The sequence below is a fragment of the Acomys minous genome (assembly GCF_964271855.1).
Source record: "Acomys minous genome assembly, chromosome: 1".
Taxonomy (NCBI): Eukaryota; Metazoa; Chordata; class Mammalia; order Rodentia; family Muridae; genus Acomys; species Acomys minous.
Window position 1 is genome coordinate 37,824,365 of NC_140483.1, and position 27,788 is coordinate 37,852,152.

Consider the following 27,788-nt stretch of genomic DNA (forward strand, 5'->3'; position numbering starts at 1 on the left):
GAGTTAAGCATCAATACTGTAGTCCCAGCCCTCAAGGGTCTGAGGGATAGCAGTGGAAAGAACATGTAACTCCGTAATACCAGCGCAATAACCCTTACTTTAGTGGAGGTGTGAATAATATGTATGATTACTTCTTATAGCTGAATTAATTTTAGCAAGTTCATTGTCACATAGGTAAACTACAGCATGTTAAAATTAAGGTCACTGTTAGTATAGACTACTTCAAACACAAGTATCAACAATTCTATAAACAGTTATCTGTAGTTTTCCCTATCTGGTCTGAACAATTAGTGTGCATTTCAAGTGAGCACACGTGTATGCATGTGTGCATAGCCACACACATCACAGCTCTGCTGAGGAGGGAAATCATGTAAGGTCCTTTGATTTGTGGCATGGTTTTCCCTCTCTGTAAGTAACTGCTAATGCGAGTGTGGGCATATGTGTTCTTATACCCTGTTGTTCTGCTATATATGTTATATATGTATCCATAAACAATGTCTAATATTTTTGTCTTTATATAGTTGTTTGTTGTTTGCATAATATGTTAGTCCTTAACTTCCTTCTTTGCCTCAAAATTATTGTCTTGAGTTTCACCCATGAGAATATAATATAACTTTAGTTTATTAATTTTAGCTGTATAAGATTTCAGGCCATAGTTTTAAGTGTTTTTTAAAATACAGAAATAGGAGTAATACTTGCTTTATTAGGTCATATGAAATAGTAAATCTGTTCTGTTTCTCCAGGTGAACATAATAATAGTTTGGTGGGTGTCCTTCCTGGACTTTCTTGTGGCTTGGGCAAACCTCTATGTACTGTGTGTGTAAATCACTTCCTCCCCTCCTCAGTATTTTTCTCCCTTCCTCCATCCGCCTTCCCCACTCCCTTGATGACAATGCTCTGTAATAGTTTGACACTGTAGTTCCACAGTTTTTTTGTTTTGTTTAATGACAGAGGCTTGCCATCTAGCCCAGGCTGGTTTTGAACTTGGAATTCTCCTGCTTCAGCCTTACAAGTAGTGAAACTGTGGGCGTACACCCGTGTCTGAGATGCAGTTCCTCACGTCTGACTGTTCAGGCTCCTTTGATCTTGCTGCCTTGGCACATCATTTCACTTGGATCCAAGGAGGATCGTCTCAGCTGGAGGAATAGATGAGAAGGTATTATTCTTTTCCTTGTAAATGCATAGTCTTCTATTTGTGTTCATCACTTCAAATATCTCACTGGCCACACACCTAGCTTCAAAGGAGGCTGAGAATGGACATTTTCCTGGATGGCCTTGTGCCAAGCTAAAATATTTGTAACTCTAAGAGGAAAGGCTAGATTACTGGAACGATAGCTGGCCCATTCTCTTACAGTATTCCAAAGATCCTGTTCAGGCTCTAAGGAATTGAGCATCCTCCTCCTTATCTTACCTCTTCTGAAAGCCTGCTAGAAGGCTCTAGGAAGATTCTTGGTATTGCTCACAGTTGGAATAGTTGGTGTGGATGTGACATCTACAACCAATGCTTTCAATATATTAATGGGCTTTCATCATCCTGTGCCTCCAAGCAACATGGGTATATTCAAAGGCACATGAATAAGACCATCCTTCAAGTGAGCTTCAAGGAATGGACACTGGAAAAGGGCTGCTAGATTTACTTAGGGCTGTGAAATGAGACTAAAAAGAAAAGCAAGACAGTTGAGAGGTTTCCGGAACAGGTGAAACCCTTATACCTGAAAGATCGCTAATATACAGGCAAAGAGCTCTCAGGCCTGGGCAGCTGATTGCTAATTTTAAATTCTGGGCAGGGGACCAGTCCCTGTGAGCAGCCAGCTCATTGTTGAACTTAGCTTTTGTCTTCAGCTTTTATGGTTGCAATCAAATAAAACTCATAACAAAGTTAGGTTGACATTGATTAAATTGTTGTGCTAACTGATAATTAGGCAGGGATGGTGAGCAGTTCACATAAATAACTATAATTAGCATTATTTTTACATAGACAAAAAGTTTTGAATTTCCCTATTATTTCCATTGAGTTTATTGGCTGTCACTCTCTACTCCAGAACTAGCCCTTTGCAGTATGTAGGAAGTGCTGGCTCTGGCTCGTACCCTAAAGGGTTCTTCCTGTGGTAGGGTGGCTCCACAGTGGGAAATGGAGTGACAGAATGGCTGAACCCCAGGGGCTCAGGAGTCAAATGCCTTCACAACTCCCCCCTGCCCCCCCTGCCCCCCCCCAATCCTCTAAGCTTGGGGTCCAAAGACTGCTCAACTCTGCTTCTTTAGTATGAAGATGTGTCACGGGCACACTAATAATGTTGCTCATGATGAGGTCATTCATTCATTCATTCATTCATTCATTCATTTGCCTAACAAAGGATGCTGTCACCTGCTGTGTACCTCAGGGCCTGATCTAGGTGCTGGGAATTGGTGAACAAAAATAATCCTGCCTCTGCCTTGTGCCTTGGAGGAAGCCATGAGACAAGTAGTGAACACTGACGTCTATCACATAGTGAGAATTCACATGGAAAGTAAACCAAGGCATAGTGACGTAGAGTATGAACGGGGCTGCCATTTTCACAGAGGAAGGGTGTCAGTCAGGAAAAGCCTAGTACCAAACAGCTTCCCAATCTCAGCTGATCTTTATTTGATTCTCGCTACCTACCTGCTCTGGACAGCGAGAGACCTTGCTCTATACCTTCATCACTCTGGGGTCCACAAGAACTGAAACTCGGTCTTCTTTCCCTCCATGTCACAAGTCTTTACAGTGAATTGAGGTTATGAACATGATGAGTCACATGGGAAGGAGGGAAGCCAGAGACAGTTCGTGTTGAGCGTGCTCTGCTGTTCTTCCTGCTCTGAGCTGGAAACTCTGCGGACTGCAACACCAAGGGTCCTCCGCTCTCTGACTTCCGGTTCCACAGTTGGATTTCACCAGTGTCCCGCTTATTGTGGATATTTGAAGTGGGGGGAAGGTGGTCCAGGCAGAGAGACGACTCAGGGGCAGGAGAGTGGTGTGTGACACAGTAAAAGAACCGCAGAAGGACCGGCATTGCTGAGGGAGCTGATGCGGACGTTGTAAAGGTCAAGGCCAGGAATATGGAGGCCCAGGCTACATCAAGAATCTTCTGGGTCCTATGGGAGGGATTTTAGGACTTCATTCTGAGTGTCACATGCTGTGAGTGTTGGAGCAGGTGAGTAACATGATGTGGCTAACGAATTTCCAGGGTTATCCTAACTGTGAAGTGGAGATTGAGACAAGGAGACTAATTAGGAGGGCCCTGCAGGCCTCAGAGGGCGATGGTGGCTTGGACAAGGGAAGAGCAGTGGAGCAGGTGAGAGACTAAGCTGCAGTTGTACTTTTAAAGTGGGGCTAATACAAGCTTTTCTTTGTTCTGCTGACTGACTGGATGTGGGTATGGGGGCGGGGGAAGTGATTCCATGGTCATGGCCTGAGATAGGAAGATACAGGAAGGTGATGGCCGAAACCAGATGTTCCGTGTCGGTCATCTTCTGTTAAAGGTAACCCTGGATCTCGAGGGGAGAAGTTCAGGGAGAGAGTGGGCGTGGTTTCCAGCAGCGGGATCCTCCTCAGTGTGTCAGTGCAGAGATGTGGATGGGCTCCCTAGAGAGTGGGAGCGGCAGATGGAGGGGATGGAGGGTTAAGTCTGGGATGCTTGCACAGCCAAGATTTGGTAGAGAAGCAAGTGTCGGCAACGGAGATTAGGAAGGAGTGGCTGAGGAGAGGGAAAGTAGGTGAAGAAAGTACTTCGAGAAGGAGAGGGCGATCAAGTTGAGAGAAGGAGGGGACATAATTCCTGTCAGGCTCAGTGCAGGCAGCCCTCTCCCCTGTCTGTTCTCACCACACAAGGCAGACCCATTAGCTCTTCCCCATGTCTTCACACACCACCATTCATCTCCACAGTGTAATTGTCAAGTTCCTCTCTCCTACCTCATATACCAAGTTCCTTGAGGGATGATGTCATACACTGTGCTGAGCTTATACTCCATGCATTCCTAGGAGCATGGAGTTAACAACTCAAACCCCACAGGAAACAGTCAAGAGGCTGTACATGAGCTGCCTAGGTAGCCAAATGTTATCCCTAAGAGTTAAGTCTCCCCAGTTTGTTTCTTTTACCATATGGGAGTCTGAAGGTTTTGGGGCCCTGATTTAGTAGCTGTGGCTTGAATGTGAAATGTCTCCCATAGGCTTATATATGTGGACACTTGGTCCTGAGTGGATAATGCTACTTTGGAGGGTTGTGACAGAGCCTTGCTGGGGGAAGTGGGCCCTTGGAGGTGGGGCTTAAAGTTTTATAGGCTGGCTGAACTTCCTGTATGCTCTCTGTTTCCTTTCCTGCCAAGGTGTGAGGAGCTCTATGTGCACATCCCTGCTACCAAGGGGCTGCCTGCTGCCACTCTCTTTCCTCCATAATGGACTTGCTTTTTCAAACAATAAGCAAATCTTCCCCTCCCTCATTTGTCCTTTTGTCAGCTATTTGGCTACACCAACACAGAGAATAAAATAACTAATACTTACCATGCTGAGGACTTCTGGAATTATTTCCACTGGCTGAACAACTCAGGTATCCTGGGGTGGGGTTTCAGAATCACAGAGATAAGTATTTATACATTGTCTGTCTTGGTTGTGACTGACTGAAGTCTGAGAGACAGAGATGGGGGTTGGGTAGAGAAGAGGAAGGGAAGGGAAGGGGGAAGGGGAAAAGGCACAGATCGGAGGGAAGAGGAAGGGAGATTTTAAAACTCTGGAATCTCAGAAATTTGGGATAAAAGAATGATTTGACTTAGCCCCTCACTTTATAAAAGAGAAACTGAGGCCTAGAGAAGAGAATGTCTTACTGAAAATTTTAGCTGTCTGTCTGCCTTGACAGTGTCCCCTGTATCTCAACATTCCAGTGCCCTTTCTTTAGGGAAAGGAATGTGTACTGAAAATTTTGGTTTCTTAAAAAACCCAGTTGTGTTATGTGAATATGTTTTTGTTTTAATCCCAGGTGTGGGATATGGGGCTGCTTCAGATTGTCCACAGCTGCTAACTATGATTGTCTCGTGCTCCAGGAGGGGCGTGATTTTTGTCAGTTGCAGATGCTTTACATTTGGAATTCTGGGGAACTTCAGAGGGTATAAATGTGAGAGCCCCAAGAGGGCCTGGGATGGCTGCTGCTCCCCCCTGTGGCTGCTTTTGCTGTTTGCTGGATTGCTGGTTGGAATTCTGATGATGAAGATTGGACTGGCCCCTAAGGACTTTGACTCTTCTAATCATCAGGGAGTAGTCTAACGAGGTCTATACCTCCTTCGCCTCTAACTTTCTTTCTTGCAAACCTCGTGTTGGGAGGGTTGGAAGGGGTTGTGGTTGAGAAGGGAGGGAGAGATGTAAGAGCCTGAGGAAGAAGCCCAAGAAGTACATAGGAGAAGCTGTATGTTTCCACAGGAAGCGCCTTATATTTACATAGCAATACCTGGAATTGCTTTAAAAGACAATTGCAAATGAGTAAATAAATGCTAAAACCAGGGAATAGGGCTGGAGCGATGGCTTCATGGCAAAGAACACTTCCTGCTCTTGCAGAGGAATTCAGTTTGGTTCCTAGCATCTACCTCAGGAGGCTCACAACGGCTTGCAAGTTGGGGTCCAGGGGGGAACTGACACCCTCTGCTGACCTCTGTGGGCACTGCATGTACATGGTGCATATGCAGATTAGCATGTTCACAAGTGCATGCACATGCACACACATACACAAATTAAAAATTAAATAAAGTAAAAAAAAAAAAACACCTGCAGATGATACAGAAAGAACAACAGCTTCTCTGCAAAGAGACAAATGTTGGTATTTGCATAGTGGAGGGGCAGGGCAGAGCAGGACAACACAGCTATCCTAGAAAAATCTAGTTGAAAGTGGGTGGCTGAGACCAGGGAAGCACACGTAGCTGTCCAACTTTTGAGCATGCCTGGAAGACTTGATTTGTCATACTTGAGAGGGCAGAAGAAGGAACATTAGCTCCATTTTCATCTAATCAGTGAGGAAGTGGGCCATGAATCTTGATTATATTTCTAGTAGGGGACAAATCAATTCGCAGGGAAGAGTAGACAGTAGAGTGTGAGTGTGACCCAGTAGGATCTGAGTTTCGGTAGCATCCGCCTGCCCTCTGGCTGACCACTGGCAGGGAGTGGGTCCCAGACCTCGTAGAGATCTGCAAAGGCATGACACTCAGCAGCCAGCTTGGCCTCCAGGCCTATGAACTGAGTGTTTCTGGGTTTGCTCAAGTCTGGGGCTTTTGCCAGACTCTGTCTCACCTAGCTCTTTCTAACAGTGCTAATTTCCAAACCCAATCATCTCCACAAAGAGTCTGGCAGCCTCACCTCCCTTCTCAGTGAAGGTTTAATAGCAGAGCACCGAAACGGGTCTCGTTGCTAAGCTTTCATTATTTCCACAACATATACTACAGGGCTCCTACTAATATGCCGTGAAGCATTGTCCTAATTAAAACTAAATGACTCATGTCAAATTAAATGAGCAGAGTACATTAGGTTAGCCAGTACTCTGGCTTGCAATTGCGTGTTTGTTTACTTGTTAATTGGCCAAGTTCAATAACCTACGGGCAGCCTTTTCTTCCCACCGCTATAAATTATGGATGCTTCAGACTTGGTCTGCTGAGGAGCCTTGGGAGATAGGATTTTTGATGACCGGTCCAGCCATGCCATTGTGAACAGGCTGTAGCACTATCTGTGGCAGTGTTCCAGAGGTGAGGGGGAGCTCCATTTTCACCACTCATCTACTTCTTAGTTATACTGGAAATATGCAAAGCGAGAACATTTGAAGAAGCAGTGACCATGTCCCCTTTCCCTGGAAGAGTTCTAATCTGAAGATTGGTGTTTTCTAGGACCAGTGTTCAAGTGGGGCATTGAAGGTTAGGGCATCAGTCATGGTTCTGCTAGAGAAAGTTACTGGAGGATTTACTGTAGAAAATTGTCATGGAATGGCTGGACACTCAGGAGTTGAAGCTAACATCCACAGGTAGAATTTCTTCTTTCCCAGGGAAGCCCCAGTCCCACTTTGTCTCCTGCCCTTTAATAATTTCACCAGGCCCACCTAGCTTAAGGGAAACAATCTCCTTTAGATAAGGACAACCATGGACATCAGGCACATGTTTTCTGTTTGTCTGCGCAACTGGGTAGCAGGGTTTGGTTAGGCTGGCATGTAAAACTGACCATCCCAGCTCCAATCTGAAAGTGGCTATCACGCTGGCACAATTGCCTTTGCTTGACCCAGTTGGATAGAAACAAATGCTCTGAAGTTTGGTTCAATTTTAAGGAAAAGAATTTGCTGTGAATGTTTCACTCTCAGTTCCATCAGATGTAATTTGGAGCATTTGCTGCATCCAGGCATTACACTAGCAAGTTAGAGGTTCCTGGATGAACAGAGTACAGCTAGTCAGTGCTACACAGTCCAGGGAAGGGAGTGACTGAATCACTATAAACATGTGGCTAATGCCACAGAGATCAATACACATGCTGCTTTAGAAGCCCAGCGCTGGGAGACCTGAGGGGTCTTCCAGAAGGAGGAAGTGCTTGGATGTCAGTGCACAGGGAAAGGAGAGAAAAAGTATGGTGAAAATGTGGGGAGTCAGGTGCTCCAGGCAGAAGAGACACACAACACAATAAAAGCACAAAAGTGAGGGTTACTGAAGCCTTTTAGGGGGGCATTGGCAGATCTGTGAGCCTGGAGCAAGGAACATGAGGTGCAGGGGTAGCAAGGCTGGGGCCACTTCCTGGAGGACCTTATTGGAGGTGCTTGGTTCCCATCTTTTGGTGACACGAATAGCATGGATACCTCCATTGGTTAAGGGGGCCTCTCTGGAATGTGTAGGGAAGATGGGATTAATGGCACCAGATTAGGTAGAGGAGGCAACTCAGACACCAGAAACGTGGCATTTGGTGTGAGGGTGGTGGTTTAAGGATCAGAGGGAAGGTACCCAGAACCAGATGGGGGAAGTGAAGTCCACAGAACTGGCCGGTGAGTTAGTACTGTAGGTGTGTAAGCAGATGGTGTTGCTGACCTAGAGGACACAGGCAAGGGAAAGATTTACAGAGGGAGGACAACGAGCTCAGCTGAGGGGCGCATAGTCATGTGTTGCTTAACAGCAGGACCCAGCTTGAGAGGGGCATCCTCAGGCAATTTTGTCCTTGTATGGTTATCACAGAGTGTACTTACTCAAACTGAGCTAGCTATGAGGTCCACACAGCGATACTATTGGTGGGATCACCACTGTACATGCACCATAAAATGTCATACAACAGCATGGAAGCATTGAAGACCGTGGAGGACACATAGCTGATAACTGTCACCTTGACATACAGACGTCAAGAGGTCTGAATCGGCTATCAGGATATCATGTATCTGGTAAGCAATAGAAATAGGTGATAGTCCAAAGAGGAGTAAAATAGACACTATGACCACAGTCCTGCTTTGGTTTGAATCTGGAGTGTTCCTTAAAGGCCCATGTGTTAAAGGCTTGCCTCCACCTTGGCACTCCTGGGAGGAGGTAGACACTTAAAGAGGTGACGCATGGTAGAGGTTTTGGGCTGTTAGGGGCATGTCCTTGAGGAACCGTGAGACTCCGATCTTTTCCTTGGTCCGTCTTTTTCTCTCCCTCCTCCCCTTTTTCTTCCTCTTCTCACGCCCCTTCTTCCTTCTTTTCTCCTCCCCCTTTTCTTTCTCCTCCTCTTCTGCTTCTTCTCTTCTTCCTCCTCCCCTCCTTTTTCCTTCCCTCCTCCCACCTCCCCTCTTTCCTCTTGCCGTCTAACATGAGGTGAGCAGCTTTGTCGTGCAGTCCGTTTTATACACAGTGCACATTCTGCGCGTTCTGGACACGACTAGGTACTCTCTCAGCACAGGCCTGAGGCGATGGGGCTGGCCAGTCAGGGGTTAAGCATCCAAACTTGAAACAGTTTTCCTGTCTGAGCTGATTAGCTGCTATATCTGCCGTAGTAGCAGTGCTAACCCCATAGTTAAGACATCTCCAGGTCACAGAGATGGGACAGGTACTCAAGTTGCCTACACAGCTGGAAATTCTTCTAGTGGTGAGTTTTAACTGGCGAGAGGAGAGGAGAGGAGAGGAGAGGTGAGGAGAGAGAGAGAGAGAGAGAGAGAGAGAGAGAGAGAGAGAGAGAGAGACTGTCTTTAAGCCAATTAGGGAGAGAGTACCAGAAGCAGACATTGAAGTTCTGCTCTGGCTTCCGCATACATGTATGGGTGTGAGAACACTACACACATACACCACACACACACATTTACTTGCAAAAGAGAATATGTATTCAGGATTACAATGCAAAGACTTGTACTGTGTAACTGTAATGACAGTCAGCTAGTTAACGTGTCTATCTTTGCCCCTGCTGTCACAGCTGAAAACTTGCATCTCTTGCATCACACCTTGCACCTCTTCCTCTAGTCTCTGTAACCACTGCTCTCCTCTCAGCTTCTGTGAGTTAGATGCGAGGGCACATGGCATTTGCACTTCTGAATCTGTCTGTCTTCTCCTGTACAGGTTGAGTTTGCTTGGAACGCCTTGTTTTTTGCCTAAGTCTGGTTTTGTGGAGAAAGGTGCACGCTGCTGGGGAGCCCACTTGTCATATGCTTTAACTTGTCACCCAGTTGTGAGAGATTCCAGCCAAGGTAGCATGCTCTCTTGAGGCCCAGCCCCCCTCTCAGGGAGGACTGGAACTTTTGGAGATGTTTTTGTTCCCATGTGGCCATGGCCAGAGCTAGCATGCATTCTCTTCAGAAGCTAGCTATGCCAGTGATGCATAGAAAGCTAGTTTATTAGGTGGGAAAAAGGAACACCTATGGTTCTGGGCCATGGGGCAAGAGGGAGCCATGGAGAGATCCTTGGTCAGCAGGAGATGCAAATAGGCACTAGGGGGAGGAATGTGGGCCATTTTGGCTGGCTAGACAGCGCATGGGTTGGGACTCTCTCTCATTCAAACAGGTTGTTGTCAGAGGGAATACTCTCCCCTTCTAATGCCAGGTGGTGTTCAGAAAATATCCAGTTAGACTTATTCAGAGCCACCATGACAAGTAGGAAAAGATGGGCAATAGTGAGAGCTGACCCAGGAGGGAGACAGTGAGGCTTCTGGCTGCCTCTCCTTGAGGCTTAGTTGGTATCCAGGTGCACTGGGAACAGTGAGCTGAGGCAATGCTTTCGTGGCCCCACATTAGTGTATGACCTCTGACCTAACCACAGTCAGTGTGCCCTGATCTGCATCTGCTGACTGGAAGATGTTAGTTAGCTACAATTCAGGGCACTTTGTGCACAGGCAAAAAGATGTGTATGGGATCCCAGAATGTGAGTTTCCATAGCAACATCTGCCTTTATTATCACCTAAATCCATTCACTGCATAAATATAGTAACTATTTGACTTACCCACCCCCAGTCCACTTGGTAGGATTAAAAAAAATGACAACAAAAAAAACCCCTCTAAATCCCAATAATAATTTGCAGTACGTATGTGTGTGTGTGTATGTGTGTGTTTGTGTGTGTGTGTGTGTGTGTGTGTATGTGTGTGTGTGTGTGGTGTGTTTCAAAGGATAAGATAGCATGTTTGTTTGTAGGGAGAGGAGATACGCACAGGTACAGGTTAGTGGTGATTACCACAGCTTACAGCCTGTTCAGGAAGGGCGGATTTCTGGAAGGTATGGATCAAATTGCCACATAGGAAGCACAAAGAGGATTGAAGCAGGGGAGGTGCTGAGGAGGGGAAGAAAGGCATTGTGGAGTTAGTTCTAGAAGGTAATCAGATAGGTCTGGGCACAAATATTATCACCACTACTCCCCACTGAATGACACTGAGCCATGCAGGGCCCCGGGACCACAGTTTTCTCCTCTGTAAAGTGCGAAAACCATATCCAGTATGTCTCAGCAACTTGGTCTGTCTTGAGGACCTGTGATGCCATCTCTAATGTTGGACTAGGACTTGAGCTATGCTCACCAGCAGGAGTCTATTTCCTAGGTGCCTTCACCAGTTGGTGAAGGTGGTCATGGTGCCCGTCTGGGGAGAAGGCTAGGCTAACCAGAGGAAGGGTAAGATGGGCAAAGTAAAATAGGTGGCTCCAGCCAATGAATATTCCAGATGGTCATTTCCCTGTAGGAGACATGGTTTCCATGCATGGAGTTATTGACTAGCATTGGGTGGGGGAGGAGAAGGAAACTATGAACTCCAATTCACTATCCAATAGCTTTCTGGGTACTAGGAGGTAAATATGGGAGATATAGTCTCATTGAGACCCGAAGTATCACCACTGTTGAAACACAGAAACACTTTTCTTATGCCTCTTCTGAGCTCCAACCTCTTCTGAACTCCTGAGAGACGATCTGAGTTTTCCTTGGAGCATAAGTAGCAGGGGCAAATACATAAATGAATTCACTACTTGGTAGTAATCATTACATTTGTGTGTGTGTGTGTGTGTGTGTGTGTGTGTGTGTGTGTGTGTGTTGTGTGCACATGCTATGGAAAACACAATAGCGCAGGACTATCTCCTAAGCCAACTGCTACTGTCTTCAAGAGTTCAGTTGTTCCTACTCGCAAAAGATCATCCCTACCAGACTTGTTGACTTTTGATGTTCCCTCATAGAGTGAGGAGCAGGGAGGATCATGGGACACTCACCTGAGAATCCAGCCACTCCTCCTAATCAATTGTATGGAATTCTGCCCTAATTGCATATTGCTTCAGGGAGGTATCAGAGTATAAAGGCTTTGAAGAGCTAATGGAGATGTTCCTCCATCTGAACAGCAGAGAGGAAATCATCATCCTTGCTGGGCACAGACCTTCCAACGTGACTGCTTTGGGGTGTCCCATGCTCCTGCCCTCAATCCCTCAGCCTCACTCTCTAAGTAAACCCAGTAAACTCACTGGTTCTCCAGGGTGAACTTTGGTGCACTCAATTTTTGCTTTGTTGTTGGTACCTTATGAGAAGGAGGATAGATATTAACTAGTCTCCCCACCCGCTGGGTGAAAATTCTCAACAGGAGGTCATGGGACAACTTGTGGCAGTTGCTTCTCTCCTTCTGCCAGGTGGGTTCCGAAGACCAAACTCAGGTTGCAGGCTTAGTGGCAAGGTGGCTTTACCCACTGAGCCATCTTGACAGCTCTGGGAGCCATTATTGTAAGTGCTTATCATTTATAAATTTATGAAGTCCTCTCGATAATTTCAGACAGGAGGGATTAATTAGTATCGTCTCACCTTGCAGTGGACAGAGCAAGGCACAGAGTGACATGCACAAGAATAGTGATCTCCAATAAAGTACCAGTGTAAAGGCAAGGTGGAGAAACTCTTGTTCTCTAACTCTCATGAGAGGAGATACATAAAATATTCAACCTGGCAGCAGTGATTACTCAGTAAATGTTGTCTTTTGTTCTCTGGTGGAACCATTGTCAAATGTTTGAAGTTCACCTCCCCCACTTTGTGCAGTGGATTTCTTTGCATCAGTATTTTGGTTAGAAATAACCTCTTTCTTCTGCCAGACTTTTCTAGAAACAAGTCCTATTATGAGGGAAGAGAGTGAGGATAAAAAAAATGAGCCTCTGAAACGAAGACCATTGTCCCTGATTAGTTAGACAGTATTGGACTTTGCTCCTGCTTCAGATTGTTATCTGTGTGTCCTTAGGTTACCCACTGAAGCCTTCTGAACAGGCCTTGAAATTGTTGTGGTGACTAAATCGCAGAAGACACAAGAGGCCTTAGTGTGGTGCTTGGTACACTGGAAGTATGCGGCAAACGCACCTGTCATGACAATAAAGACCATGGTGCAGATGGAGGGTATCAATAAAAGCCATGGTGCAGATGGAGGGTATCAATAAAGACCATGGTGCAGATGGAGGGTATCAATAAAGACCATGGTGCTGATGGAGGGTATCAATAAAGGCCATGATGCGATGGAGGGCATTAATAAAGACCATGGTGCTGATAGAGGGTATGGTGATGATAAGATGCTTTGACTTGTTTTTGTAGGCATTTTCCCTCTCTTCCTCTGTCTTGTAGAAGAGAGTGAAAGTAGTGGGCTTCAGTCAGGATTTAGAAGTCCTGGAGAAAAGGTGTTTGTAGGGTGTGTGTGCATGGGAGAGGGAGAGGAAGAGGGAGAGGAAAAGGGGGATCAGGTGCCACTCTTTAGGAGCTGTCCACCATTTTTTTTGAGACATTGTCTCTTATTGGCCTGGAGCTCCCTAGGTTAGACTAGCTATCCAATGAGCTCCAGGGATCCACCTGCCTCTGCCTCCCCAGTGCTGGGATTAGAAGTGCACATCATCACATGCAGAGCTTTTAATGAAGGTTATGCAGATGGGACTCAATTCTTTACTGACTGAGTAATCTCCCCAGTTCCTGCGCTCAGCTTATCGAGCCCTAGGAGGGGAGCCAGAGAATGCATCACTGTTATAGCTTAGGCCAGAGAGTTGCATTGTTACAAGAATGAGCGACTCTTCCTGGTATCCAGGGCTTTCTAGGAGTTAATTAACTCTTTATCTTGGGCAAATTGGCCAGAGTGGGTCTCTTTTTCTTCTTTTAGATGATTTCTATGAGAATAAAATTCTTCATCTTGCAGGGGCTGGGAATGCAACAAGTAGGAATATGAATCCAGTTGTAAATATTTTAGAACATGGAATTAATGTTGTGTCCGGGTGAAATTCAGGCACAAACCCCTTAATCAAGAACCATGGGGCTGGAGAGATGACTGAGAGGTTAAGAGCACTGACTGCTCTTCCAGAGGTCCTGAGTTCAATTCCCAGCAACCACATGGTGGCTCACAACCATCTATAATGAGATCTGGTGTCCTCCTCTGGTGTGAGTTGTACATGCAGATACAACATTGTATACATAATAAATAAATAAATAAATAAATATTTTAAAAAAAGAACCATGACCTGTAGTCTCCAAGAAAATTCATTCTCCAAATCCCTCCCCCTCTGTCTGTCTGTCTGTCTGTTTGTCTCTTTTTCAGCCTAGCCCTTCATTTATTACTTAACAATCAAGCCTTTGTTTATTGCATGTATTGTCCTTGGTTGGTGCCATAGTTTGAGCAGAACCCCTGGGCCCAGATCTGCCCATCATAATGTTCTTTTTGTAGGTTTCTAGGACCCTCTGGATCCTTCTTTTTTCCCCTTCTCCCATACTTCTCTCACCTAGGTTCTCAATAGGATGTCCTCACATCTATCCCACTTTCCTGGTAGGTGAAGACGTTCATGGGACATGCCCCTTGGGCTAGTGTCCAGTTATAAGTGAGTATATACCATTTGAACCCCTACCCATATCTAGCCAATGGACAGGACATTCTCTACAGTTGAGTGGAGAGTGGGGACTGACTTTCACATAAACTCTGGTGCCCCATATTTGCCCACATCCTCTTGATGGGGAGGCCTGGTGGCACTCAGGGGAAGGAAACCAGGCCTCCAAGAAGAGACTTGATACCCTATGATCATATACAGGGGGAGGAGGTCCCCCTCAGTCACAGTCATAGGGGAGGGGAATAGTGTGAAAGTGGGAGGGAGGGAAGAATGGGAGGATAAAAGGGATGGAATAACAATTGAGATGTGAGTGAATTAATAAACAAACAAACAAACAAACAAACAAAACAACCCAATCAAGCCTTTGGTCCCTTTCTTAGTGTAAGAGCAATGCCAGCCTGCTGAGCTCTGTGGGTGGGAGAGATCTTGGAGCTTATGCCAATCTGGGAAGGCAGTGGCCAGATAAGATCAGGTTGGAGGGCACAAGACACTAGTCTTTCCCAGTCACAAGGTTGTAATGAGGATGCTGTTTGCCATGTCTCTGAAACAGAAACCGAGAACAAGGATGTTCCATGCCCCATGCCATTTCCTCTCCAAGCACTAGCTTTATCCTGTGTGTAGGTGTGAGGAGACCATCTCTGTAAAGTCAGGAGCCATAGAGGCAGGGATTGTAGCCTCCACACACACACACACGTGGAGTTGTACACGTTCTTTATGTCCCCTCATGCCTCCCTTCACTCAGTGTGCTTTGTTAGAAGTGTGATGGAGCCTCAGTGGGTCTTTGCAATCTCTTTTTGACTGTTCTATGGTTGCCTACAGCTGTATAATATACCCATCAAGCTTTCTTTCTGGGTTGTAATGCCTGCTAGAAATCAGATTGAAGTAATGTTCCATGTGCTGTCATTAAGAGACATTGTCAAGTGTGATGGTATCCACCAGTAACTCCAACACTTGGGATACTGAAGCAGGAGAATTGCCATGAGCTTAGGGCCAGCCTTGGATACACTAGATCAGCCAGAATGATATAGCAAAAATTCTATCCCAAAGAAACTCAAAAAAGTTGCAGGGGTGGGAAAGAATAGCTTACTTGGTACAGTGTTTGTTCTAGGACATGAATTTGATCTCTAGAACCCAAATTTAAAAATAAAAGCTGTGTGTGATGGCAGTGCTGAGGAGACAGCAGTGTATATGCTTCTCACTGGGCAGCCAGCCCAGTCCATGTGATGAGTTCCAGGCCAGTGAGAGACCTTGTCTCTTGAAAAGGAAAATGAATAGTGTCCAAGAAACAACACCCAAGGTTGTTCTCTTAGCTCATATACATGTGCACACATGTACACCTACACACACACATACACACACACACACACACACACACCCTTTCCCTGAACAACAAAACCGAAACTATTTTTTGTCTTTCTTTGTCTCCATCTCCCTATCTCTTCTCCTCTGTCTACCCTCCGGCTCCCTTCCTCTCTATAATTCAGAGTGAAGTGTTTTTTTTTTTTTTATCAGGAAAACAAGCCCCGAGAGTGCTCCTCAACTAATATTTTCAATAATTGCAGCATAGTTTTCAGAGCTTGACTTGAGTATTAGCAATGGACCAATTAAGTCCGCCTCTCTGGAGGTACAGTCCGAGCACTGTGTATTTTGAAAAGCACCTCAGGTGATTTCTAATGTGTGGTCGGGTTGAGAGCCATTGACTTACACCAGTATTTCAGAGAATGGCTGTTTATTTCTTGCCAGAAAATTTGGAGAACAAAGAGGCACATTCGGTGGCCCCCAATAGATGGGACATCACAAAGGCAAGAGCTCTGCGCTGGAAATCTTAAATTGCCAACCTCTCTTCTCTGTTCCCTCTTGATTGCACTGCTCAAGCCATTCCTGTCTACTCTGCCCACCTGTGCCCTCACGCCCCTCACCCTTCTTAAAACCAAGCCAGGACATTACTACACGAATAGAGAATTCAGCAGGACATTCTTCACAGTTGAGTGGAGAGTGGGGTCTGACTTTCACACAAACTCTGGTGCCCCATATTTGACCACGTCCCCTGGATGGGGAGGCCTGGTGGCACTCAGAGGAAGGATAGCAGGCTACCAAGAAGAGACTTGATACCCTATGAGCATATACAGGGGGAAGAGATCCTCCTTAGTCACAGTCACAGGAGAGGGGAGTAAGGGGAAAATGGAAGGAAGGGAGGAATGGGAGGATACAAGGGATGGGATAACAATTGAGATGTAATATGAATAAGTTAATAAAATATGTTAAAAACAAAACAAAACAAAAAAGAGAATTCAAACTGGAGGGGCATGCACCACTAGGGAAAGGGAGGCCTACTCCCATGGGTTGCAAGAGGGGTTTTCAAAACCTTGCTTGAATCTCAGTGGCGGTGGATGTGGACAGAGCAGAGCAGACATAGGAAGTGTGTGAAAGAAACTGCCCTTACCTTTGGGGATGCCTTGCGTTCTAGGATGTCCATTCAAGGACTGGAGACAAGTTGTATAGTGTACTCTACAGCTTGAGGTTATTCATGCCTATTTATATTTAAAAATAATCCAAATTTTTGGTTAAATCTGCCACCTTCATAGCCTTGTCAAGATCACCACCTTACTACCATCACAGACATGATGAGGGACAAATAACCCAGAGGTCAACAAAGGGAAGAGAAACCAGCCCCCAAAGGAGCCTCCACTTGTGAAGTGGAAGATGGAGACCACTTTTGAAGAGAATGGTGGTCTGTGGTAAGGCTACAAGTGGCCAGGTGAGCCGTGTACTGGAAGACCATGACCTCAGCCTTCATTTTTACGGTTCGTATCTTATAGTCTGTATCTTGAATTATTTCATTAGGAAAACTCTCAGGAGTAGCATCAGAGGACTCTAGATTAGAGGATATAGCTAATTTTGAGGCCTTTTGTAATTATTTCTAATCCTGCCTAGAACATTTGTGTCAGTGTGTACTCCCATTGTCAGCATGCAAGAATGTTCATGTCCCACATGGCCACCAACTCCAGGCATTATTACTGAAAATATGTCTTGGTATTCTTACTTTTTCTTGATTGTTCTCTTTCTGGCCTATTCTTAGAAATTTCTAATTGGGTGAATTAAATCATATGTATTGTCTCATGTCTATTTTTTCTTCAAGAGGTAAAATTGAAACATCTCTTTGCTTTAGAAACATGACAATCATTCTTTTTTTTTAAATCTTTCTTCTTAGTCAAAAGTAAGCTAGCTTTCAGGTTTGCAATAAGGGATGAGAGACCCCTCTCCTCTAGCCAATTCTACAAACAGCAAGTGCTTGTGTGAGACTGTCTCCTTAGCTTTCACTGCACAGTGGTCTCCAGAGAGCCTGTCTCCCACCCTGAACATGTCTTCATCCTTCCTTCTGTCTATTTCCAGAAGAAATGTTTGCTGAATGCTACTGAAGGTCTTGCAGTGTATTCTATCTTCTCTAGTTCAAGCAATCTTTATTATTCACAGATTCTATCTTAAGTTCTCCTACTTGCTCATATTTATTTATATTCTCCAAATTAACACTCAGGACACGTTTGCATTTGCAGACATTTCTAGAAGAGCAGTTGAGCTCTCAGAAGCTCTAGCCTTTCCAGGTAGGGGGCATGGGGCAATTCAATACCTTGTTTCAGCTCTCATATTCTACATAAGTGTCATTCTTATGGTGCAGCTAATGTTGTTTCTGTAATGTAGCCCTTTGTGTTGTTCTATGTTGCTGTTATGTCCTCTAAGTCACAGTGCTGAAGTGCTACCTAGGCTTTCTAAGCAGAAGAGAGCTGTGCTGTGCTTGTGGAGAAAACACACGTCAGCTCAATCTGTTTCAGATATGAGCCACAGAGATGTTGGCTCTTCTTAGATCAATGAGTCCACAACACACATTAAATAATATCTCTTTAAGGAGAAGAATACAGGAAATAAGGTTGCATATTGATTGGCTGATGAAAACTGTTGGAGTCAGAGACCCATTGAAATTCAACTCTCTAGTTTTCCTTAGAGCAGTTGTTCAGTATTTGCTAATTCAGAGTTCATAGTAACTTCATAGAACACGGCTACTGGGAATACCAGGGGTTGACTGTGTGTTAAAGAGCAGCAGTGTATCTCAGGAGATGGGAGGAGCATAGTTAAGGAAATAAAGAACACACTAAGTAATACAAACATACAAGGAGAAAAGGATGAGTGAGCCAGAGGAAGGCTGTGCAGAAACCACGATCATAAATCTGGAGTCTGTAGTGTGAAGAGGCTCTCGCTGTCAGGCCAGGAAGCAAAGAGCCGGGTGGAGAAACTGTCTAATTTGGGGAGGACAGGCTGTTAATTGGTTTGCAACTGAAGATAATTGTGAATCTGGAGCAGATGAGAAATAAGGGTGGGGAAATGTGGGGTTAAGTAATGAAGGGAATCATAAAGGGGCTCTGCTCATTCTTTGTTTTGGAAATGCTTTGTTTTTTGTTTTTGTTTTACAAAAATGCAGCATATTTAGCATAGAATTTGATTAACTTTGACATGTGGACACACCCAAGTAAATACCACAAAAATTAAGACAAAACATTTTTTTGACCCCTTGAACACTCTTTTCTTTGGCAGTCCATATCCCTAGGACTTGTCGTCCAAGACCCAAACCAAAAATGCTTGCTGCCAAAGCATGAGGACTTGAGTTTGGATACCCAACACTCATGCAAGAGTCAGGTGCCCGGGCCTTAGAGATGCTTAGATGCACCAATATTCTAGATGCTCCCTATTCTTATACCTGATAGGATTAATTTAAAAAATTAGCTGTTCTAGTGACTATGTACTGTTTCTTTTTCATTGTGGCATAAATATACATTAATAATTTATTAGTTCTTTGAGACATCATTACAAAGACAGATGTGGTGGTTCATGTCTAGAGCCTCCAGATGTTAAGAGAGCTGAGGCAGGAGGACCACGAGTTTCAGGCCTGCACAGTACAGTGAGTCTCTCCTCTCTCTCTCTCTCTCCTCCCTTTCTCCCTCCTACATACACACACACACGCACACGCACACGCACATGCGCGCACGCACACACACACACACACACGCACACACACACGCACACGCACATGCGCGCACACACACACACACACACACGCACATGCACACGCACACGCACATGCGCGCACGCGCGCACACACACACACACACACAAATGAATAAAAGGCATGGCACCCAGAAAAACATTCACAGTACAGATGTGTGACAAGAGACTACTGAGGAATGTTTCTGTCCTAGTGAGAAAGTGGACAACAACTACCTTTAAGAAATAATTGCAGGACATTTGACTAGTTACTTCACAAAATAAGGGCTTAAAGTTTCAAACGTCTCAAATAAAAGATATTTAGCATCTATGATGGATAGTCTTTTTAGCTTGATGGATCGAAGGACACTTGGATGAATAAGAGCACATTGCTGTCTGTGTCTGTGCAGGTTCTTCCACAGGTGACTGGGTCAGTCCATTGATGGGCTTACATTTTGAGTAGACTGGGAGGTGAAACTGCTGAACACAGGCCTTAGTTGGAGGAAGTGAATTTCTGAAGGCCTGTAAAGGGTTATATCTTGCCATTCGTTCTTTCTTGTTACTTCTCTCTGCTTTCTGGGTACCACGAGGTAGGTTTGACTGTACTACAGCCTTCTGTGATAAGTTACTGGCTCACCATGGGCCCAGAAACAGCAAAACCAGGTAATGTGCATGGGAACTTCTAAGACTATGAGACAAAATACATATTTCCTCCTTTAAATTGTGTCACTCAGCCATCTGTTTCACCTGCAAAAAATGGTAGCATAATGATACTAATCTATAAAAAAGCAGGCTGAGCAAGCCAGGAGGGGCAAGCTAGTAAGCAACACCCCTCCATGGCCTCTGTTTGAGTTCCTGTCTTGATTTCTTTTGAGGATGAGCAGTGATATGGGAGTGTAAGCCCAATAAACTATTCCTTCCTAACTTGTTATTTTGTCATGGTGTTTCATGACACCAACAGAAACTCTAAGACGTTTACATACATACATACACACACACACACATATATGTGCGTCAATGTGAGGAATGATGGAGACTCATTTCTTTCTATATAGACATACAATTCTCAGAGGTGTCTGATAAAATAATCCCCCCAACAGATTCCCTAGGCTTGGCCATAAACACGTGGGTCTGTTTCTGGCCGATCAGTCCTATTAGTCTGTGTCTCTACACTCACAGCCACAAAGTGCTGTCTTGGTTATTGTGGCTTCATAGAAAGTGCTGAAACCAGGCAGCATAAGTTCTCCAGTTTTGTTCTTTTTCAAAATTGTTTTTTTTTTTTTTACCAAGTTCCTTGAAAATACACCCAAAGTTTAAAACCATCCTCCCAGTTTTATAAGAAGATCCATTGACATTCTCATGGCATCCACTTGAGTCAGCAGATAAATCTGGGGAGAAGTAATAACAGTTTTTAATCTTCCAATCAATGAGCATAATATATCTCTTCAGCTTCTTCGGGGCGTTTAAATTTACCCAGCAACGTTTTACAGTTTCTGGTGATGAGGTACGGGCGTGGGTGTTATTTAATAACCATTATGGCAGCCAGTAAGTGAGCTCTCTCGGGGGTGGGGGTCACCAGAGTTTAAGTTAGTTGCTTAATTTGTTGTGCCAAATCTTAATACTGTCAGCACCAGAACCGTGGACAGCTCTACTAGAGACTGTGCTGAAATCCTCAATTCACTTGTTTATCCATCCAGCACCTATTTACGTCACTGTCACACTTGGCATTTTAAAGAAATTCAGAATGAGTAAAGGCTACCTACCGATCTTGTTCTCATGGAGCTTATGACGTCTTTGGGAAAACAAGACAAAGGCGAGTTTAAAAATAAGCATAACAATTTGTTATTTTGGTAATAACTTATAGTGTGAAAGTGAATTTTCATAACTTTTTTTTTGGTAGAAAAATAAAAAGACAACCAACATACCCTTTTATAGACTGTCCACGTGCTTTAGGTACAGACAAGCGATGGGTGTGGATGGGTGGTGAGGGGAGGAGACTTTTCAGAGGATATTTGGTGGAGACTTTTCTGGAAGACATACAGAAGTAGGATGAGCTACAGAAGAGGTGGAGAAATTCCTTTGGCTACAGGAATTTCTTGGGCACCATCGCCAATCTACAGGCTGACCAAACCACTGTGGAACACGAACTCTGGGAGTGTGTCTGGATGAAAGGACCCGTGCTAAGAGTAGGTGAAGGGATGTGGACCTAACACAACAAATGAGAAAAAGAGTGGATTTCTCTGCAGTAAAGAGATGAAGGTTCCGACCCGTGTTTTCTGTTTCTTTCCTCCTCTTCTGTCATGCGAGCTTATTTTAAAATTTACTTTTGACAGTAATAAGATTTAAAAATAAGCCTTATGCTTGCGTTTTATTTTATTTTATTTTTTTAAACAAGTTATAAAACTGGTTCTTACCACAAATGCATGCAATCAAGTTTTAGGGCTATAACCACTGAGTCAATGTGTTCAATTAAAAACAGAGCACCTGTTTCTGTCCTAGACATAACCCTAGACACTGGGGGGGGGGGGCGATTCAAAGCTTCAGGGTTTGTGGGTCCATTCACTCATTCACTATTTCCTGATTAGCAGGGAACAGCCAGAGCCATCTGTGTTTTACAGACTGAGAATGCAGGTGTCTCTTCTCTTTTATTAACCACAGAAGTTTACTAGCACCTGGGAATTGGGTTAGGGACACAGGAAAGAATAGTGTAGAATCGAAATCAGGGTCTTCCATTGGCTGTTGCAGCCTGTGTTCCCATATCACAGAGCTCCATACTGACATCCTACACAGCGTTCCAGGCAGATTTCTTGGGAAAAAAAGAAAGTGTTTCTTTTTCTAGATTTTTTTGAAACAGTCATTTAAATCTGTAATTGAGGCTCAAGTAGAAAGGATGGAGCAAGCATTGAGAGATGTCACTTTCTTACACAGTTTCCAGATAAATCCCCAGCTATGTGAAGGAGGCCTAAAAATAACAATCAATTATGCCACCAGCAGGTAGGAAGCACTTACGGTAAATTCCTTTTAGTGTACAGTTAGTACATGCTGTGCCATGTGGCCCCAACATAGAGCCGGATGCAGCCTTACTAGTAAAAGAGAATCTAGCATGAATGCTCCTGTAGTTTTTACACTGACCGGTTGATGTCTAGAGTGTCCTGTTTATTTTTAAAGGCAAGCATTTCAGGTAATCTAACCGTTAATCTTCACTGTTAACCTGGCAGGATTTCTTTTTTTTTAAACAGGTTTTTAAAAAATTTTTATTTTTTTAAAATTTTATTAATTTATTCTTGTTACATCTCAATGGTTATCCCATCCCTTGTATCCTCCCATTCTTCCCTCCCTCCCATTTTCCCCTTATTCCCCTCCCCTATGACTGTTCCTGAGGGGGATTACCTCCCCCTGTATATGCTTATAGGGTATCAAGTCTCTTCTTGGTAACCTGCTGTCCTTCCTCTGAGTGCCACCAGGTCTCCCCATTCAGGGGACGTGGTCAAATATGAGGCACCAGAGTATGTGAGAAAGTCATATCCCACTCTCTACTCAACTGTGGAGAATGTTCTGACCATTGGCTAGATCTTGGTAGGGGTTTAATGTTTACCGCCTGTATCGTTCTTGGCTGGTGCCTTAGTTTGAGCGGGACCCCTGGGCCCAAATCTGCCTATCATAATGTTCTACTTGTAGGTTTCTAGGACCCTCTGGATCCTTCTACTTTGCTATTCTCCCATGCTTCTCTCATCTAGAGTCCCAATAGAATGTCCTCCCCTGTGTCCCAGTTTCCTGGTAAGTGAAGGCTTTCATGGGACATGCCCCTTGGGCTAATATGCAGATATAAGTGAGTGTATACCATTTGAGTCTTTCCGCTTCTGGGTTAACTCACTCATTATGATCATTTCTAGCTCAATCCATTTGTCCACAAATTTCGGGAATTCCTTGTTTTTAATAGCTGAGTAGTATTCCATAGCCTGGCAGGATTTTGAATCACCTAGGAGACACACGTTGGTGAGGACATCTCCAGAGAGAGCTTTAACTGAACAGGGAAGACCCGTCCTGAATGTAGGCAGTGCCATCTCATAGAGTGGAGCACCAAAGTGATTTTTTAAAAAGGAGGAAAGGAAGGAGCCACTGAACACCATCATCCAAATCTTTTCTGTTTCCTTACTGGGGTTGCAATATGGCCAGCCTGTCTCACTCCTTTGCAACCATGCCTGCCCTGCCGTGATGAAGTGTACCAGCAGACAATGATGCAAATCAACCCTTCCTTAGGTTGTATTTTTTTTGTCATGCATTTAGTTAATAGCAATGAGAAAAAAAATGACCAGTACAGGGAGATGTAAACAAACTGTCACCTTAAAACATTTAGAGAGTAAATGGGAACGCAAGCAACTTGAAAGCATGTGACATACAGAGTGGCTGATATGGGCTTCCCTGGCAGTAGAGGACTCACGGATAAACGCTCTAAATACCAGACTGGAGCTAGACAGACTTAAAAGCTGAAAGTCATTCCCTGAGCTCTGAGGGGGAGGGATTTGATGGGAGCCATCTCACTCAGGACCGAGTGTTTCCAAGGTCTCTTGCTCTCTGCGCATTGTCTGGCTGTGGGTCTCTCTATTTGTTCCCATCTGTGGCAAGAGGAAGTGTTTCTGATGATGGCTGAGCAAGGCACTGATTTAGGAGTACAGCAAAATGTCTTTAGGAGTCATTTTTATTGCTAGGTGCTTTTAGTGGACCAGTAGTGTTTGGTTTTACTCTAGGTGCCTGGGCTATCTAGTCTCTGGTTCTTGGTTGCTCAAGCAGTGTCCAGTATGGGTTCCATTTTGCGGAGTGGGTTTCAGGTCAAATCAGATATTGCTTGGTTACTCCCACAGGTAGGCACCAACTCTGCTTCTTCATGTTCGGTGAGTTGTGTAGGTGCTGTTGTCAGCAACAGGGCCTTACTGTCAGTCTGTGGAGAGCAGCCAATAGTCTCGGCAATAGTGTGGGTTGTTTAGGGGTTCCCATGGGACTTACTTGGCTAACAACTCAATTACATGCAACTTATTCCCAGTATTGGAAGCTTCATTTGGTGACTAGAGGTGTCCAGTTGGGGCCCTTTCTCCCTAGTTATTGAGCAATTTTATTCAGATTGACTCCATATATGAATACATTTTAGGAAGCGTCTACTATACTAGATTTCCATATGACCCCTCAGATGACCCTTCGTTTTAGCCATCTCTCTCCGTATTCCCTCCATCACCACTCTTTTCTTCCCCCTCCCCACTTGAGCCTCATGTTTCAGTCCCCACTCCAAGAGGAGGCAGAGAGAATGTAAGGGCCAGAGGCACGGAAGATACCAAGGGAAACAAGACATTCTAGACACAGCACGCCGGATGTGCACCTGTGAACTCACAGAGACTGGCTGCATGAGCAGGACGTACAGAGGTTCTAGACATGGACACATACCCCACCCCTAGCCTGGAAGCCAGCGCCAATTGATAACCTCTTGCAAATGAAAAATTAATTTTCTCCAAGGGAGTCTCACAGGACAAACAAAACACTCTTAAAGGGAAGGTTCCATGCCCAGCAGGAGATGGCCAACAGAAACGAACTCAGTAGCACCTTTTGAGGCTCTTTGTCTCATAGTGTTGTGCCAGGGCTTTTTCTTCTTTCTTTTCTTTTCTTTTAACCTTACAGGCTTATTGTGTATATATTACAGCTTCCGGTTTTGCGTTTTTATGGGATTTCTATGTGTGTGACTTCTTCTTATTCCCTAGATGTCTGTTTGTCTTCTAAGGAGAGACAGAAGGGGTGTGGGCCAAGATGGGAGGTTCGGGGAAGAACTGGGAGGGCCTGGAAGAAGGGCAGCCGTAGTCAGAGTATGTTGCATGAAAAAAAACCATTTATTTTCAATAAAATGAAAAAATAAAAATAAAAATAAAACAAACCCACATTTCAGCCAAAGGTAACCATGTTTAAACAACAGTGTAACAATCTGGTTTCCAGTCTCAATCCATCATGTTTCTCTTTCTTTGGCAATTTGTGGTCTTTTGTGATTTTTAAAAATATAATCATATTTCCCAAAAGCAAAAGAAATGAAATTAAGAGCAAATCCAAATAAAGGCGGACATCTCAGCGATTGGTTTGTTGTTTGAGGGAGTGAGTTACCCAGCTGCTACGAATAGCTGGGGGCTGGTGTGGAAGGCACTCAGGGTGTTTGAGTCCTGATTTCCGTACTTTGCAACCAATAACCCCCCCCCCCAGTGGCCTCTGAGGAGTAGGAGAGGAGGCAGTAGGAACCCAGGAGCCCCTGGATGAAGGGGTTTAAAGGGTGACAGGCAGAGGCCCATTTCAATTCTGAATTATTTGAGCCACTTGTGGAGGGAGGACAGAGAGAGGAAGAAAAATTTCTAAGATGCCGAACGTCCTCTGTTGTTCTTTGTAAAGATTTGAAACAAACCACTGCCAGTTGGATGAGGCTGGCAAGGGTTCCCTTTTTTAACCTACCTGTTTTTCCCAAGGCGGGAGGCTTGTCTTAGGCAACTCTGTTCCACCTCTTGAGAGCCATTTTGACCCTAGAAGGTTGATGAAGTGACCGGACGTCTGTGTTCTGTAACAGGAACAGCTTCTGTCAACTCAGAGGCTGCGTTTGACTTTCTTGACAGTCAATTAAAGCCTCTCTTCCTCTCCAGCCCTTGGGCTTATGGTTCTATTCCTTGTTGCTAGGATAGATGGGCCTTGTCTCCACGACACCCCAGCATTCTAGAGCTTGCTCCTGTGGTCTCTTTGTTCGTTGCTACTGGCATTTCCTTTCACATGCAATTGTCTCATATCTCCAATAAACTGTAAAGCTCCCAAGGCAACGATTGGTTTATATTATCGTCTGCCCCTCAGAGCACATATATCCCAGAGATCTTGTGTAATGGAGGTACTTATTCAAGTGTTCATGATGGACATCAACTTGTCGAAATAGATGTTGCTTAGCTTTTAGCTGCAACAGTTGTGGTCTTGTCTCTGAATGTCAGCCGTCGAACACCATACCTTGTCCCTTTAAAAGATCCATTAGAGAGGCTGGAGAGATGCTCAGGGGAAAGAGTGTTTGCTGTGCAAAGGCGAGGATCTGAGTTTAAAACCCCCAGGACTCACAAAAAGCTCAGCATGCCTGTGGGTGTCTGGGATGGAGACAGGTGGTTGCTGCGAGGCCCCTGCCAAGCTGAGATGGTGGATTGGTTCCATGAGAGACCCTGTGTCAAGAGAGTCAGGTGGAAAGCAATAGAGGTGTGCACAAGATAGCTCTAGTCTTCACCCCTGTGCATGTGTACAGAGGTGCACACCTGCACACGCATGTGGACACCCACCCACACCCACGCACACATGCATATTCTTTAGATATCACTTGATAATACTTAAAGCTGGAGTTGGTGTTAGCATGTGCACCTCCTAGATCCTTTTCCTGCATCACTGGAAGACCTCAGGTAAAGGGCAGATTGCTTCCTAGTCTTTATGAAGAGTCCTACCTCCCTCCCTGCCCCCCCACCCCCGGCCAAAAAGAAAAAAAAAAACCAGTAAAAAAACCAAATATCAATAAAAAGTCATGCCAAAACAGCTCCGCCTCCAGCCTGGTTGCAAGTTTGTATGTTGGGAAACCAAAGAAATTGTTTTTCAGAGGCTGCATATGAACAAAATAACACAATCTGAAGCCCTGTTCTTCTATTTTATAAATAACTAGACTTGGCAGGTAATGGGAGCACACCATGACTTAATTGCCTTTGGTATTAATTAAAAAGGATAAAACAGGCTTTCAGGGAGGGATTTTTCATGACTGTGGGAGTGTGTGTTTTATTATAAATAATCACAAAAGCTGAAGATGAAGCAGGCTCAGGCAACTGTCCCAACAAAGACTATTATCTACACGAAGTTTTCAGAGCTGCCTATGGGAGAGTGGAGAATGTGCTGGGCTCTCATAATACTCGCCTTAGTTTTTGCTTTTCTTGTTTTCACCTGTTTCCAAGCTGTCTTCTTCCCTTGTGCTGTTCGCACCTTTTTCCTGCTCAGGACTCGAGAACTGTAAAACATGAAGCCGTCGTTCCACAGCTGACAGAGCTAAGCCGGGTGGGCTGTCTGGGCCGCCGCCTTTGTTCTGTCCTCACATTATCTAGTGACCGTGGTTCCTCTTCCCTGAGAAATGTGCAGGTTTTGATGGCAAAAAATCTAAGAGAGCTTGGAAGAAATACCCTGTACTAAGTTCTGTCTCTCAGGAGTGTGTGGCACTGTGGCCTCATTTTTCTTCTTCTTTCCAAATGAAAGGATGTTTAAACAGTGCCTAGTGGGCCTTTACTAGCTATGGCAATGAGGTAGTAATTTCTCAAGGTCACCGGTAGTGCGTTTCAAATGAAGGGGGAAGGGCAGAGTTGCCTTTAAGTTGGTGCACCGCTTCTTACTCTGCTCTGACCTGGCGCTTCCCACTCATGTGCCGTGGGGGAGGGCACTGGAAGAGTTCAACAGACAAAAAGTTA

General features: G+C 44.7%; 1 long non-coding RNA gene across 1 annotated transcript; it reads right to left on the minus strand.

Annotated features, from left to right (window-relative positions):
* Window positions 1–743: 743 nt before the first annotated feature.
* On the minus strand, window positions 744–25,981 carry LOC311607590. Its single transcript, XR_014782647.1, has 3 exons — window positions 25,780–25,981; window positions 4,517–4,639; window positions 744–1,136 (listed from the first exon to the last, which is right to left on the minus strand). It is a non-coding gene; the product is annotated as an uncharacterized lncRNA (long non-coding RNA).
* Window positions 25,982–27,788: the final 1,807 nt, after the last annotated feature.